Source organism: Microtus pennsylvanicus, chromosome 11 (genome assembly GCF_037038515.1).
Source record: "Microtus pennsylvanicus isolate mMicPen1 chromosome 11, mMicPen1.hap1, whole genome shotgun sequence".
Lineage (NCBI taxonomy): Eukaryota > Metazoa > Chordata > Mammalia > Rodentia > Cricetidae > Microtus > Microtus pennsylvanicus.
This window is the reverse complement of record NC_134589.1, coordinates 85,514,344-85,526,161: the sequence shown is the minus strand read 5'-3', so window position 1 is coordinate 85,526,161 and position 11,818 is coordinate 85,514,344. Positions and strand designations below refer to the sequence as shown.

Below are 11,818 nucleotides of genomic sequence, written 5' to 3'. Positions count from 1 at the left end.
ACAAAGAGCCAGAAGTGCCTGTCGGCAATCGCAGGAGCCTTGTGTCCTGACCATATGGGAGGTGACCTGGACCAAGGAGACATTCCCAGCTGCATTCAAAGGGGGCACATATCTCATTCATGGTTTATCCTTATGCACAAACACCTGACTCTAGCTTGGCTAATATTTTTCTTCAATTACTTTCTGATGAACAGTTTTCCTTAAAAGACATCTTTGGGAAAAGAAGACATCTTTGGATCATCAATACTGAGAAAATTAGTATCACATACGAAAACTCAAACATGAAACAGTAGTTTGATTAAATTCAAATGAGCTCCTGCTTTTGAAGGTTGAGGGATCTAAGCATGAGACCAGCCCATTTGTAGGAGAGATGGTTGCAAGTATTCAATGTGTTCTAATGTCACATTAACACCAAACCCATGTTGTCCTGGACTAGTCGCAGGGAGAGAGAACAGAAAGGACAGGAACTTTCTCATCATGTGCGTCAGCACCTGCGCTGCTGTGTCACTGGAGACTTCTATCTGGAGGAGGGGCCTCCCACTCAGGATAATACTGACTTAGAGGGAACGAAAGCAAAGCAACACTCTGGACGTGGACTCAGAAGGCTTGGGTTTGACAACACTCTTTTCCCCCGAGCGACCTTGACAACTGAGCTTCTGATTCTGCATCTTATGAACCAGAACTCCTGTCTTTAGAGGACACCCTGGCAATTAAGCAAAGGAAACTCCAAACACAGTTAGGGCACACAGCAGGTGCCCAGTAAATACACATCTATTCATTTGCTCATTGAAGTAAATTGGGAGGAAGAAGGACAGGGGCTTCCATGAGGGGGCAGTTGGTGCCAGATACGGGTTTAAGAGCCTCTCAGGGCAAGGAGCCAACTCATTCTGACTTAACAAAACCATAGCAAGTGGGGCAATGCAGGTTGGTAATTGTGTTTGATGGCTCAGAAGACACATGAGCCAATAGCATCTAGCACAGCATTCTGAGAAAAGAAGAGTGTTAGGCCATGGCATCCAATTTCCAAATATAGGAAAGCCTTGGAGAGCCAGGCCTTTCCATAGACAGCATGAGGCATTGAAGGATTACCGATGATTTGACCAAGGCTACTAGAACTGAGGAAATGAGCCCTGGGGGCACAAACGCCAGTGTTCAGTGTGTGGCATACAGACCCATGCCAGCCACCACTCAAGTTAGACCCGAAGCCCATTCTTACACTTGTCACCTGAACAGAGTGTCCAGCACAGTCTTCACTTGTCAAGGATTTAATTTTAGGTCACACTCGGCAACCTTCTGGGTGCTAAAAATATATCTGTTTTTAAGTTCCAAACCACAAAGATGTTTTATGAATGTTACTCCAATCAAACAAGAAGGGCCATGGCACACATCCAAATTCAGTGCTGACTGCTTGTTATAATCCATGTTTGCCAACTTAATCATCAAAACCACCCCTTCAAGTCCATCCATCTCAATTCCTTCCCATCTCCATCTCAATTCCTTCCCATCTCCCTTAAACCAAGAGACAGCCCAAAATGCCCAGTGACTGGTGTAGGAGGTCCTTCTGTCTATGTGCTACTACCCCTATATCCAATGTTCCACAAGTTCATGATTTCTTCCTGGCCTCCTTTGGAGCCCTCAGCTCACAAAAAGCAGAAATGCACCTTCAGACACCCCACAGCTTGTTCTCCTTCCAGGCCAGACAGCTACCCCATGGCAGGTATCTTAATGTCTACCACAGTAACATCCCCTAAAGGGTCTGTGAGAACCCTTCTTCCTGTCTAGAACATCCTTACCATGCTACAACCCTCCTTGCTCAGTTTCTAGCAACAGGTAAAGCCATCCCAACCAACCCCCACAATGACCACAAACCACACCAGATATTTTAAGTCGTTTACCCACACCATGGATCCTGACCCCAAAGTCCTTGACATAGCTGTCCTTGAACATATAACCATGTCATTCCTGAGTGGCTGTCCTTGTCTCTGCAATGTTCCTGGGGAAAGGAAGCTACTTATTGTCAATTGCCTGTATGTACCCAGCACTCACCATGATGAACCTTAGATAGGTATGGAAGTAACAAGTTAATTAGTAAACAGGATCCAGAAAACACTAACTCTCAACCCCTGATCTTCCCCTGCCCATTGGATGAAAGCTCACAAGGGATGGCACAGTGCGGGCACCCAGCCTCAGTATCTGTACCTGTGGAGTGGGAGGCTTTTGCAAGCAACACTGCCCAAAGCATTCAACTCTTCTGTGGTCAGCCTGGCTTCCAGAATTTAGGCTCATCAGGACACAGCTGTCCTCACCCTGCACCTTTATTGACAGCCCCCACTTAACCTTGTTTCGGAATAAATTGCCAACATAATTAAATCCCAACGCATTCTGCAAATTTTACCAAGATACTGCCCAACTGTGTGAGAGAGAAAATGAGTTTTGAAATTAAAGCAGATTGTTAACTATTTCTGCTGTAATGTTTCTATTGAAATGCTAGCATTTATTACATGTGACCTAGTCCATTTCAGACACAATGCAATTTAAAACAGACAGGGGCTGTCTACTCGAGGAGCATTTTGGGAGAAGCATTTTGCCTTGGCTTCAACCATGATTAAAGTGGAAAAGACAATAACATCACACCAAAGGATTATTGGCTCTCAAACAAATAAAAGCTTTATTATCATGAAAGGCTTTCAAAAAAATTCTCAGAATCTATAAGTATATTAAAATCTCATTCAAATGAAACCCATTATTTTCTTCCCGACAGAACCTGAGTATACATTTTGTAGACCATTAGCTAGCCCAGTGACCTCTACTGGGCACACCAGCCTGGTTGCCCAGGTAGCACACTCAATATTATGATACCTAGTTATGCTAAAAATAAAAATAAAAAAGCAGCCTTCTTCTGAGTGTACCAATCCAAAGCAACTGACGTATTTTAATTGCTGGATTCCAGAGTGGTCCCCACGGCCTCATCATGGAGCACAGTAAATAACTGAACCCCACCCTACCCCAGGCAGAAATCAGACACAAATGACAAGGGATCTTAGAGTCACTTATCGTCATTGTCTTCTGTTGGTAATTTTTTTTCAACTACAAAATATTATGTTTGAGGATTAAAGAGAGTGAAACCAAATGCAACTGAAAACATCAACATCTATAAATCCAGACCGCTGGCCTCACCACCATTTTTCAGGGATAGATCCTATCTCTCCCCCACTAAGAGATACCCCGGGTCTGAAGAAACACAGATGAACCTCAGTCCATCATCAGTGCACAGTTACCGAGCCTCTTCTGTGTCCTGACTGCTACCAAGGACATTGAGAAACTGCACACGAAGCCCTGACCTCACCAGGCACATGGTTTAACAAGGGCTGCCCCACAGCAAGCAGAGGTACTTGCTGGATTTGTTCTACCTGGATGTCACACCACTCTTCTTTGACTGAAGATGAGGATCTGGGACTCTGTCCATCATCTTGCCCTTACCCCCACTGTGTGGCTCCCTGGAGGAACCTTTTGAGATAGATGGTTGACCAAACCACCCTCTGATTCTTATGCCTCTAACTGCACCCACCACTACCCCAGAGCACAGAGACTCACTTCCACATTAAACAAGGCTCATAACTGAACTCCGAATAAATGTTTATCTCCTAACTTCTTGCTACCTCCCTTCCCCGTTCCTATTTCACTGCTGCTCTCAGATGTCAGAGGGTGTTAAATATCTGTGTCTGCCTCTTCTCTTCTCTGCCTGGAACATCTATTACCCATTTATCCCAGGGAATAATGTGCACTTCAAGGGAGGATAAAAGATGGGGTTCGCACTATCATATTAATAGTGACGATAAGTAGCAGATGCCTGAAATCTCAGCACCTCTGAGGACGAGGCAGGAAGTCAATAAGTTCAAGGTCAGTCTGGGCTACATAGTAAGACTCCATGCCAAGTCAAATCAAATCAAAACCAACCACCACCACCAACACAGTCATGCTAAGCTCTCTGTTTCCTTGAAGTGACCGTGGGTGACTGCCAGGACTTCACTGTCCTGGTCACATTCACTCCTCAAACATGTCCCATCAGGTATTGATGATGGACAACTGCCACTTCCCAGTAGCACAAGTGGCAGCTTGAAGACAGAGGAATGATTTGTCAAAGTCAAGAAAGGGGTGGTGGCAGGGAAGATAGAGCTCTTTTACAGTCTGCCAAACTTGGGAGCCAGGGCTCTTAAAACGCCCATGACAACAGCAAGCACCAAATTAAACATCATCTCCCCTCTTACTTTCTCATCATCTCCCGTCCCTGCTTTAGTATCAGTCACCCCATCCTGAGGGCCCACGGCACTGTGCAGGCTGTCACTTCTGTGACATTGGGATTTCTTTCATCAATCTCTCATGCTCATCTCTACTAGGAAGCAGCGTCCTCAGAGACAGGAGCTGTCCCTCCATCTCTGGGAAACGGCACAGGCTTCCCAAGTCCTGCGATATGTCATAAATGCTTTGTAAGGTCTGTTGAGTGAATGAAGAAAAAGCTAAGAACCCTGAGAGGGAACACTGGGAAAGACAGACAGATGGGGCCAGGGCCTATCCTGACTGCTGTGCACGCCTCCCCAATCTTTCAAATGAAGTCCTAGGCTCCTCTGACTTCAAATGCTATTTAGAAGGTGAGATTATATCCAGGAAAGGGGCTTCCGCAGTAATTCTGGTTTTTAAAGAAATGGTGTTTGAGATTTTCTGATCATAAAATGTTATTTCAGGAAATAAAGAAATTTTAAAAATTTGCAAATTCTAAGTTCACCTTAAAGAAGACACAGAACAAGCTCACTATGGGGTCTGGCTTCTGGAGCTACAAGCTCTAGTGAAGACTGGGTTGCTCTCTTGCTGTCCTCAGCCCTCTTGGTGACTTTCCTATTGTCCCTGTGGCCCTTCTTCCAGGTTGAGTCACAGAATATGATTGATGGAGCATTTGAGAAAACCCTGCCAGATGCCAATTAAAAACTACAGGGCACCCACTTATGAATTTGGCAATAAGTCTAGAAAGAGGGGTTCTGACTTTGAAGGACCACTTGACGGAATTAATTCCTTCAGCTAACTCAAGAAAAGCAGGGTCCTTAGAGGGCCAATGGGGAACCGAGGCTCACACCTCTTTCATTACAGTGTTCCAGAGTCTGATCCTCCTCCCTGGGGAGTCAGTCCTGAGGTGACTGAGGATACACCATTAGCAGTTAGTTCTCATGGGACTCTTGAGTAGCTCTCCTGGGAGGACTGCTACAAAGGCCCAAGTTTGGTGCCACCCAACTCTTGGTGTGGGAGAATTGTCTGTATTCTGTCAATCACGTTTTAAATAAACGCTGATTGGCCAGGCAGGAAGTATAGGCGGGGAAACCAGACAGGAAGTAGAAATGATGCAATGAGAACAGGAGAATTCTGGGAAGGAGGAAGTTGATTCCTCCCAGTCCTGCACAGACCGCCAAGGATGTGACCTGCCAGCTGAAAAAGGTACCAAGCCATATGGCAAAAATTGATCAGAATAATGGGTTAATTTAAGCTATAAGAGCTAATAAGTATCCTGAGCTAATGGGACAATCAGCTTTATAACTTATAGAGATCTCTGTGTGATTTTCTTTGGGGCTAAACAGCTGTGGGGGACTGGGCAGGACAGAAACCCCAACAAGCAGGCCCTTATGTTACAAACTCTCTCTGTTTTCTGGCTTGGGATATTACCACCCGAGGCATCAGTCCTCACCAGAGCCACCTTTGGGTCTTCACATAATGAGAGAATGGGGATGATGGGCCCCAGAGCCTCCATAACATGGGCCATTTCAATTTTTTTTTTATTTTATAACTAGCCTGCTTTGGGTACTTTGTTATAGTAATGCCAAGCTGACATACACATCCTATCTTACATGCCCACTAACATCCCAGCAAAGGGCTGTGGAACCCTGTAAGCCTCTCACCATGTCAAGTCAAGAGAAAGGACTTTAGCATGATAGGACCAGCAAGATCTTGGCTCAGTGCTCTAAGACTCTCACTGCAGAGGGCCTGCTACCCATTAAGGCCAATTCTTTGCAGACAAAGGACGTAAGGAGCCTAGTCATTAAATGGGCTCCTCATTCCTTGAGAAAGGAAGAAATTAGTTTCCCATCTGTCAGATCCCTTCATATTCCACAGCTTGCTCCATGGCCCTTCGAAAGCAACGCTGGTCGAGATGGTGGTCAGTCAAGGCCAAGGGCAGACATTCTGTCCTAAAGCCTGGTCCTGGTGCCGGGAAACAGGACAAGGGATTCTGAAGACTCTTGTTCTTTAAGAACACACTTAAAATCACTTGCCCCAAATCAGATTTGTGTATCTCCACTAGCAGAAGCCAAAAGGCACTGGGCTATTTGGAGATAATTCGGTTAAAATTTGATAACATAGACAGTGCATTTCCCAGCATTTGCTGAATGATTCCCAAATTCTCTGGGTGTCTTCCTCTCTGGGAGCTGACAGAGACAGCCCTGGTATGGCCAGTGATGGTCCCACTGGGATATCAATCTCCTCTGGTCTCAAGCTGATATGCTCTGCTGAACTCCAAGGCTAAAGTCCCCAAGTCAAATGAAAAACACCCTTGGGGAGTAGTAACAGTGAAAGTTTACCAACTAGGAGCACTGTCCCTGCACAAGCTGCTCTGCAGACAGACCAGGGAGGAGGCACAGCAGTGAATACCCTCTGAATTCCCATCTCAGAAGCTCATTTCGGATCACAAAGATGGTTCTGAGCATGAACCAGGTTCTTCTCCAATCTGTCATGTAGATAGGAGCAGAACTGTAGAATTTATATAGATAGATAGATCCTTAAAGGGAAGCCTGGCATGAAACAAACCTTTTCTCACATATTTTTAAAAACAAAACTTAAAAAAATATCTCATCATCCACATCTCCTTTAACTGATTTATCCCTTCCCTTAATTCACTCCCTAAGTCTGGACTGAGCATCTGCTACATATCAAGTCCTTGACTGTGGGACAGGAACCCCAAAGATCCTACGACAGTTACTTCCCCCAGCAATCACAGCCCACTGTGGACTACAGACAGGAAGAAAAGAAAATCCCAGTCCAGTGTGGAAATAACATAATTGCAACAGCTACAGGTCACCGAAAGTGATGCCTAAGAAATGGAAGAATACAAGACAGAACAAGGCAAAGAGTCCTGCACCCACTTGGAGTTCAGTCCACCCAACCAATGGTTTCAGAACATTTTAGAACCAAATTCATTTCTATAATGTCATTCCTGATAAGTGACTTCTGTCCTATGTGTAGCGGGCTCCTTGAGAGTTGAAAGCGTCTGTGTGTGTGTGTGTGTGTGTGTGTGTGTCCAGTTATTCCCTAACATGCAGTTGTGAGATTCCATATCAGAGCACTGTGTTCCCAACAAAGGACACATGCCCCTCCCCCACACCATCAGCCTAGACAGCAACCAAGATACCTTGAGCTAAAGATGCCATCTTTGAGTTATCAACCTGACGTCAGGTCTCTTGAAAAAATTTAGTATTTTTTTTCTTTCTTATAACTTAACTTTCTTTCTCATCTCCCCTTAACAGACACACATCTAAGCATAAAATTCCCATGCACACACACATACAGATGTGCCCACACACTGTGCGACTTTAAGCCAGTAAACTCATTTCTTAAAAACATGGATTGACATGTTTACTATGTAGGCTTTGAGCGCTGGCAGAGCTGACTGTGATACAGATTCCAACTTCCTCCTTGCTAGACTTGGAGTACTAGGTAGGGTGTTTCCTCTGTAAGAGGGAACATTAGCTTTTCCTAACACCCCGGACAAAACTGAATTATATCCTCGTGGTGCGCAGTCCATTCATTCACACAAGCGTTCCATCAGTGTGTGTGGTTATTATCACCCACACATGTGTCTCTTGGAGACGCGTCCCCTCCCTGCCTTCCCATTCCTTTCCCATAAAGTTATTCCTTCAGACCAAGCAGACAAAGTGGCCAGCAGGAGAACTCAGAGTAGAAAAGGAGCTGAGAGGTCAACACTCTCATAGGAACCTTTAAATCACCTGATGCCTAACATGTACCTTTAGATGCCAACAGGGTCAGTATCCAACACACAGCTTAAGAGCAGGGATTCAAAAACAGCCACCCCCAGTTACAGACCTTAGCCCCTCCACTACCGGCGAGCAGAGCGCTCACAGACAAGACGGGCAACCTTTCCGTGCCTCATGTCGACTGTATGACAGAAGTAACCGAGGCAAAACGAGTGAGGTAAAAGATGTTTACCCGCCACGAATACCTACTCGATGAACGATAAAGCTTGGTGAACGCTGTAATTTAACAAGGGGCTGCGCTGCTGAGTGGAGGCCTAGGTGGGCTTCACAGGCATCCTCTCCGTGGAGGATAGCGGGGAGCAGGGGAGGGTATATCACCAAAGGTCTTACCTTGGCTCTGAGAAGGCCACCTGGAGTCCCTGGCTCATCCTCTGATGCCCGCGTCCCACTCAGCCTCACAAGAATGAACAGAATGTGAAGCCAGAATTCAGAATCTGGCGACGTGACACGGGTTTCCCAGGCTCCCGTTCCTTAGGTGGGGCAGTAGAGTGGGGGCGCCCCGCCTTCCAGATTTCCCCCTTGGTTCCTTCTTACCGAAGTGCTCTGAGCGCCAACTGCACTTACCTTTATTTAATCACTCCACAGACTCCTCTGTGAAAAGCGGGGTAATTAGGCTCAAAATATATCACCCAGAGGCTCGTTTTAACTACTTGAAATAAAAGCTAGATCCCAGTTTCAACAAAATTACCAGATCGCGCTCCTTCGGAGCCCTCCTGGCAGTGGGGATGTTCTCTGCTTGAGTCTTGCTGTGGGGTAATGGTCCCCAGCCTGAGAGAGGTAGCGGGAGGGACCAGCCCTGGCTGGGGTACACAGGCCTGGAAGTTTGCCTTGCTCTGCAGCCCTCAGGCGGGATAATGTCTCAGGAGGAAACTTAGGGGATCTGTCCGTGCCCTATCTCACGGCCTCTAGCTGTGTTACTTTAGCTGTGGTACTTCCACCCTCGGATTCATGCAATCACAGGATCTAGTCTAGCGTTAGACAGAGCAGTAATTCCCTGTAACCTTAGAACTCAGGACAGCAGTCACATCCCACAGGGCCAGACTTTCTTGTATGTGCTAACATCTATGAAGGTGACGCTTGATGTCACAATATGGGTGGCAGCATTTTCCCTGTCTTACGACCACAGAAAATCAAAGTACACCTTATATATCAGATACAAACATGGCATATTTCACATAGGAGCGGTTGGTTACCAGATGAAATGTGGGTTCTTTAAGACTATGTGTCTTCTTTGTCATTCTTCTGCTCCCACGTCAGCCTTTGTAAAGGAAGCAAGGAGGTACTGAAGAGAATATATTGGCTGTATAAACACTTTTAGACTAAACCAAAACAGAAACACCAATAGTTGCGGTCAATGTGTAATATTTACAAATATCTTCTCTATACCACTGTTCACCAATTTGAAGCTATGACAGACATCACCAATAAATTCAGTTCTTCACATTGAGCCAGCATGGGGCTCCTTAAATCATTTTCAAGACAGTATTTCAGGTAGACATCACCAAACAACAAGAGTAGGCACGGGCATCCCGGCCTATTTTATGACCCTGACTCTGAAACAAGGGAATCAACAGAAAACAAGGTTTAAATGTGTTTAAATGTGGCCTCATTTTGCAACTCTCTGTGGACAGATTGTAGAGCCCTTCTCCTGTGCCCCTTACTCAGATACCCCTTCTACCAAACCAAGCCACCGCTCTCACCACCAAAGTCAACTTTCTCCTCGGTGATTCATGTGAACGATCTATTCTCTGGCAGCTTAGAATCTGGCAAAGAGAAATCAGGCCTTTGGAGTCCTTGACTTTGGTTTTTACAGACTTTCCTTTGTCATCGCCAACAATCCATTGTTCGAGCAGGTGATTTACAGAAAATTAGGAGTGGCCATTGCCAGCAAATGAGAATTATAATACACTGGGCCAAAAAAGCCACTATCCAAGCCACAGAAAGAGGCAGGCTGCAGTTGCCACAGGCCTCCTGACAAAGTCTTGTTTGGGATTTCGGAAGCACTATGCATGAATGGCGTGTGTCAAAAACATTGATTGTTTAATATTCCCAAGCAATGGAAACGAACCAATAAAAATCATGTCTGGAAAATTTAAAATGATGGGTGGAATGGGACTATTTCCTCCTTGTCAAATCTCAATTTAAAATTAAATTGGGGCCTTGGGCACTAAGACAGGCCCTGTGACCCCTGAGTAAAATTACTTTCCAACATCATTTTCTTTACTTTAAAGGAGATCTTTCTATTCTCGAAATTCCTAGAAAGCCCCCTTCTGTGAAAATGAAGCTGTCATAAGAAAACTCCTTTTGGGTTTTTCTTCTGCTCCTTATTTCCCCCCAATTTATTTCTCTCCTCATTGTAGTTATAGCAGCAAACAAGTCACCAGGACTAAAGACTAGCTTGTAATAGCACCTTGTCAACACTCTGGGACCAGTCTGAGGGACAAAGAAATTGGGAACAGGCCAACCTTACATCACCCTTTTGCTCGCTGAAAGGTGGGCACCTGTTACTGAGAAAGCACACTTGGTGAAGAAGAAAAGACAGTCTGGTGGAAAGTCAGGGGTCTCACTTCCCCAGCCTTTCCGGGGAATGTTTTATTCATTCATTGGTTCCTCTATTTGCTGACCAAGTGTGTACTCAGTTCCCTCTCTTCACAAGGCATTCTGCCAAGGATAAAAGGACAAATGGAACTCAGTCCCTTCCCTCAGGGCTCTTAGAATGTAGGCTAGAAACAAAAGAAATTTGGCTTACTCTGTACTAAGGAAGTCCCTGAGCCGATAGCCCTGTCAGACACTGGGGCCCTGAGATTGAATAGCAATAGGGTAAGTTACAGATTCCTCCAGCCCCAGGAAGGAAGGGAAAAATCTGAGCTCCCAAATATATGAAAGGAGAAATGGGGGCCGTGATATTGGAATATTTGGCAGATGTCCTATAGGATGAGATTTTTTCTAGAGGACACAGACTATGCACCACTCACGTCTGAACCTCTTCTAAGGTTAGCACAGGTTCTCACAACATGTTGAAGAAATGCACGTGCATTCTGTGCAGATAGTACATGCACAATTGGATCTCATATAGGTGGAGAATCAGTTTTCACAGCAACTGCATTTAGAAGACAGATTACCCATTGGGTATACAGGCACAACCTCTCAAAGAGAGGAGCTAGGGCCAGCTCACCAACAAAAATGACTCAAAAACGCATAAAGGTCAGATGAGATGAAAAGGTCTCTGTAAACCTGTTCTAAGTCCTTCAGAATTGATAGGGTATGTCGTTTTGTCAATGTAAGAATGTGGGAACCACATTTAGAAGACAGATTACCCATTGGGTATACAGGCACAACCTCTCAAAGAGAGGAGCTAGGGCCAGCTCACCAACAAAAATGACTCAAAAACGCATAAAGGTCAGATGAGATGAAAAGGTCTCTGTAAACCTGTTCTAAGTCCTTCAGAATTGATAGGGTATGTCGTTTTGTCAATGTAAGAATGTGGGAACCAGACCCGTCAGTCACAGTTTATAGAATATAGCATGTCACAGCCACTTTGGTGCATGGTTGGGTGTTTCTAAGAAAGAAGCTCATTGCCTAAGTAATTACACTACTAGATTTCTAATCAAGAGAAATTAAAATATGCTCACACTAAACCTAAAAGCAAATACCATAGCAGAATAACCTAAAACAGCCAAAAGTTGAAGACAATCTAAAACCCAGCAACTAGTACATGAATACGAAAA

The 11,818-nt window shown here is 45.0% G+C and overlaps 1 protein-coding gene across 1 annotated transcript in view; it reads right to left on the bottom strand.

Moving 5' to 3' along the window:
• The window catches only part of Dock2 (dedicator of cytokinesis 2), a 400,319-nt gene that overhangs the window by 196,660 nt on the left and 191,841 nt on the right, over positions 1 to 11,818 (bottom strand). The window lies entirely within an intron of this gene.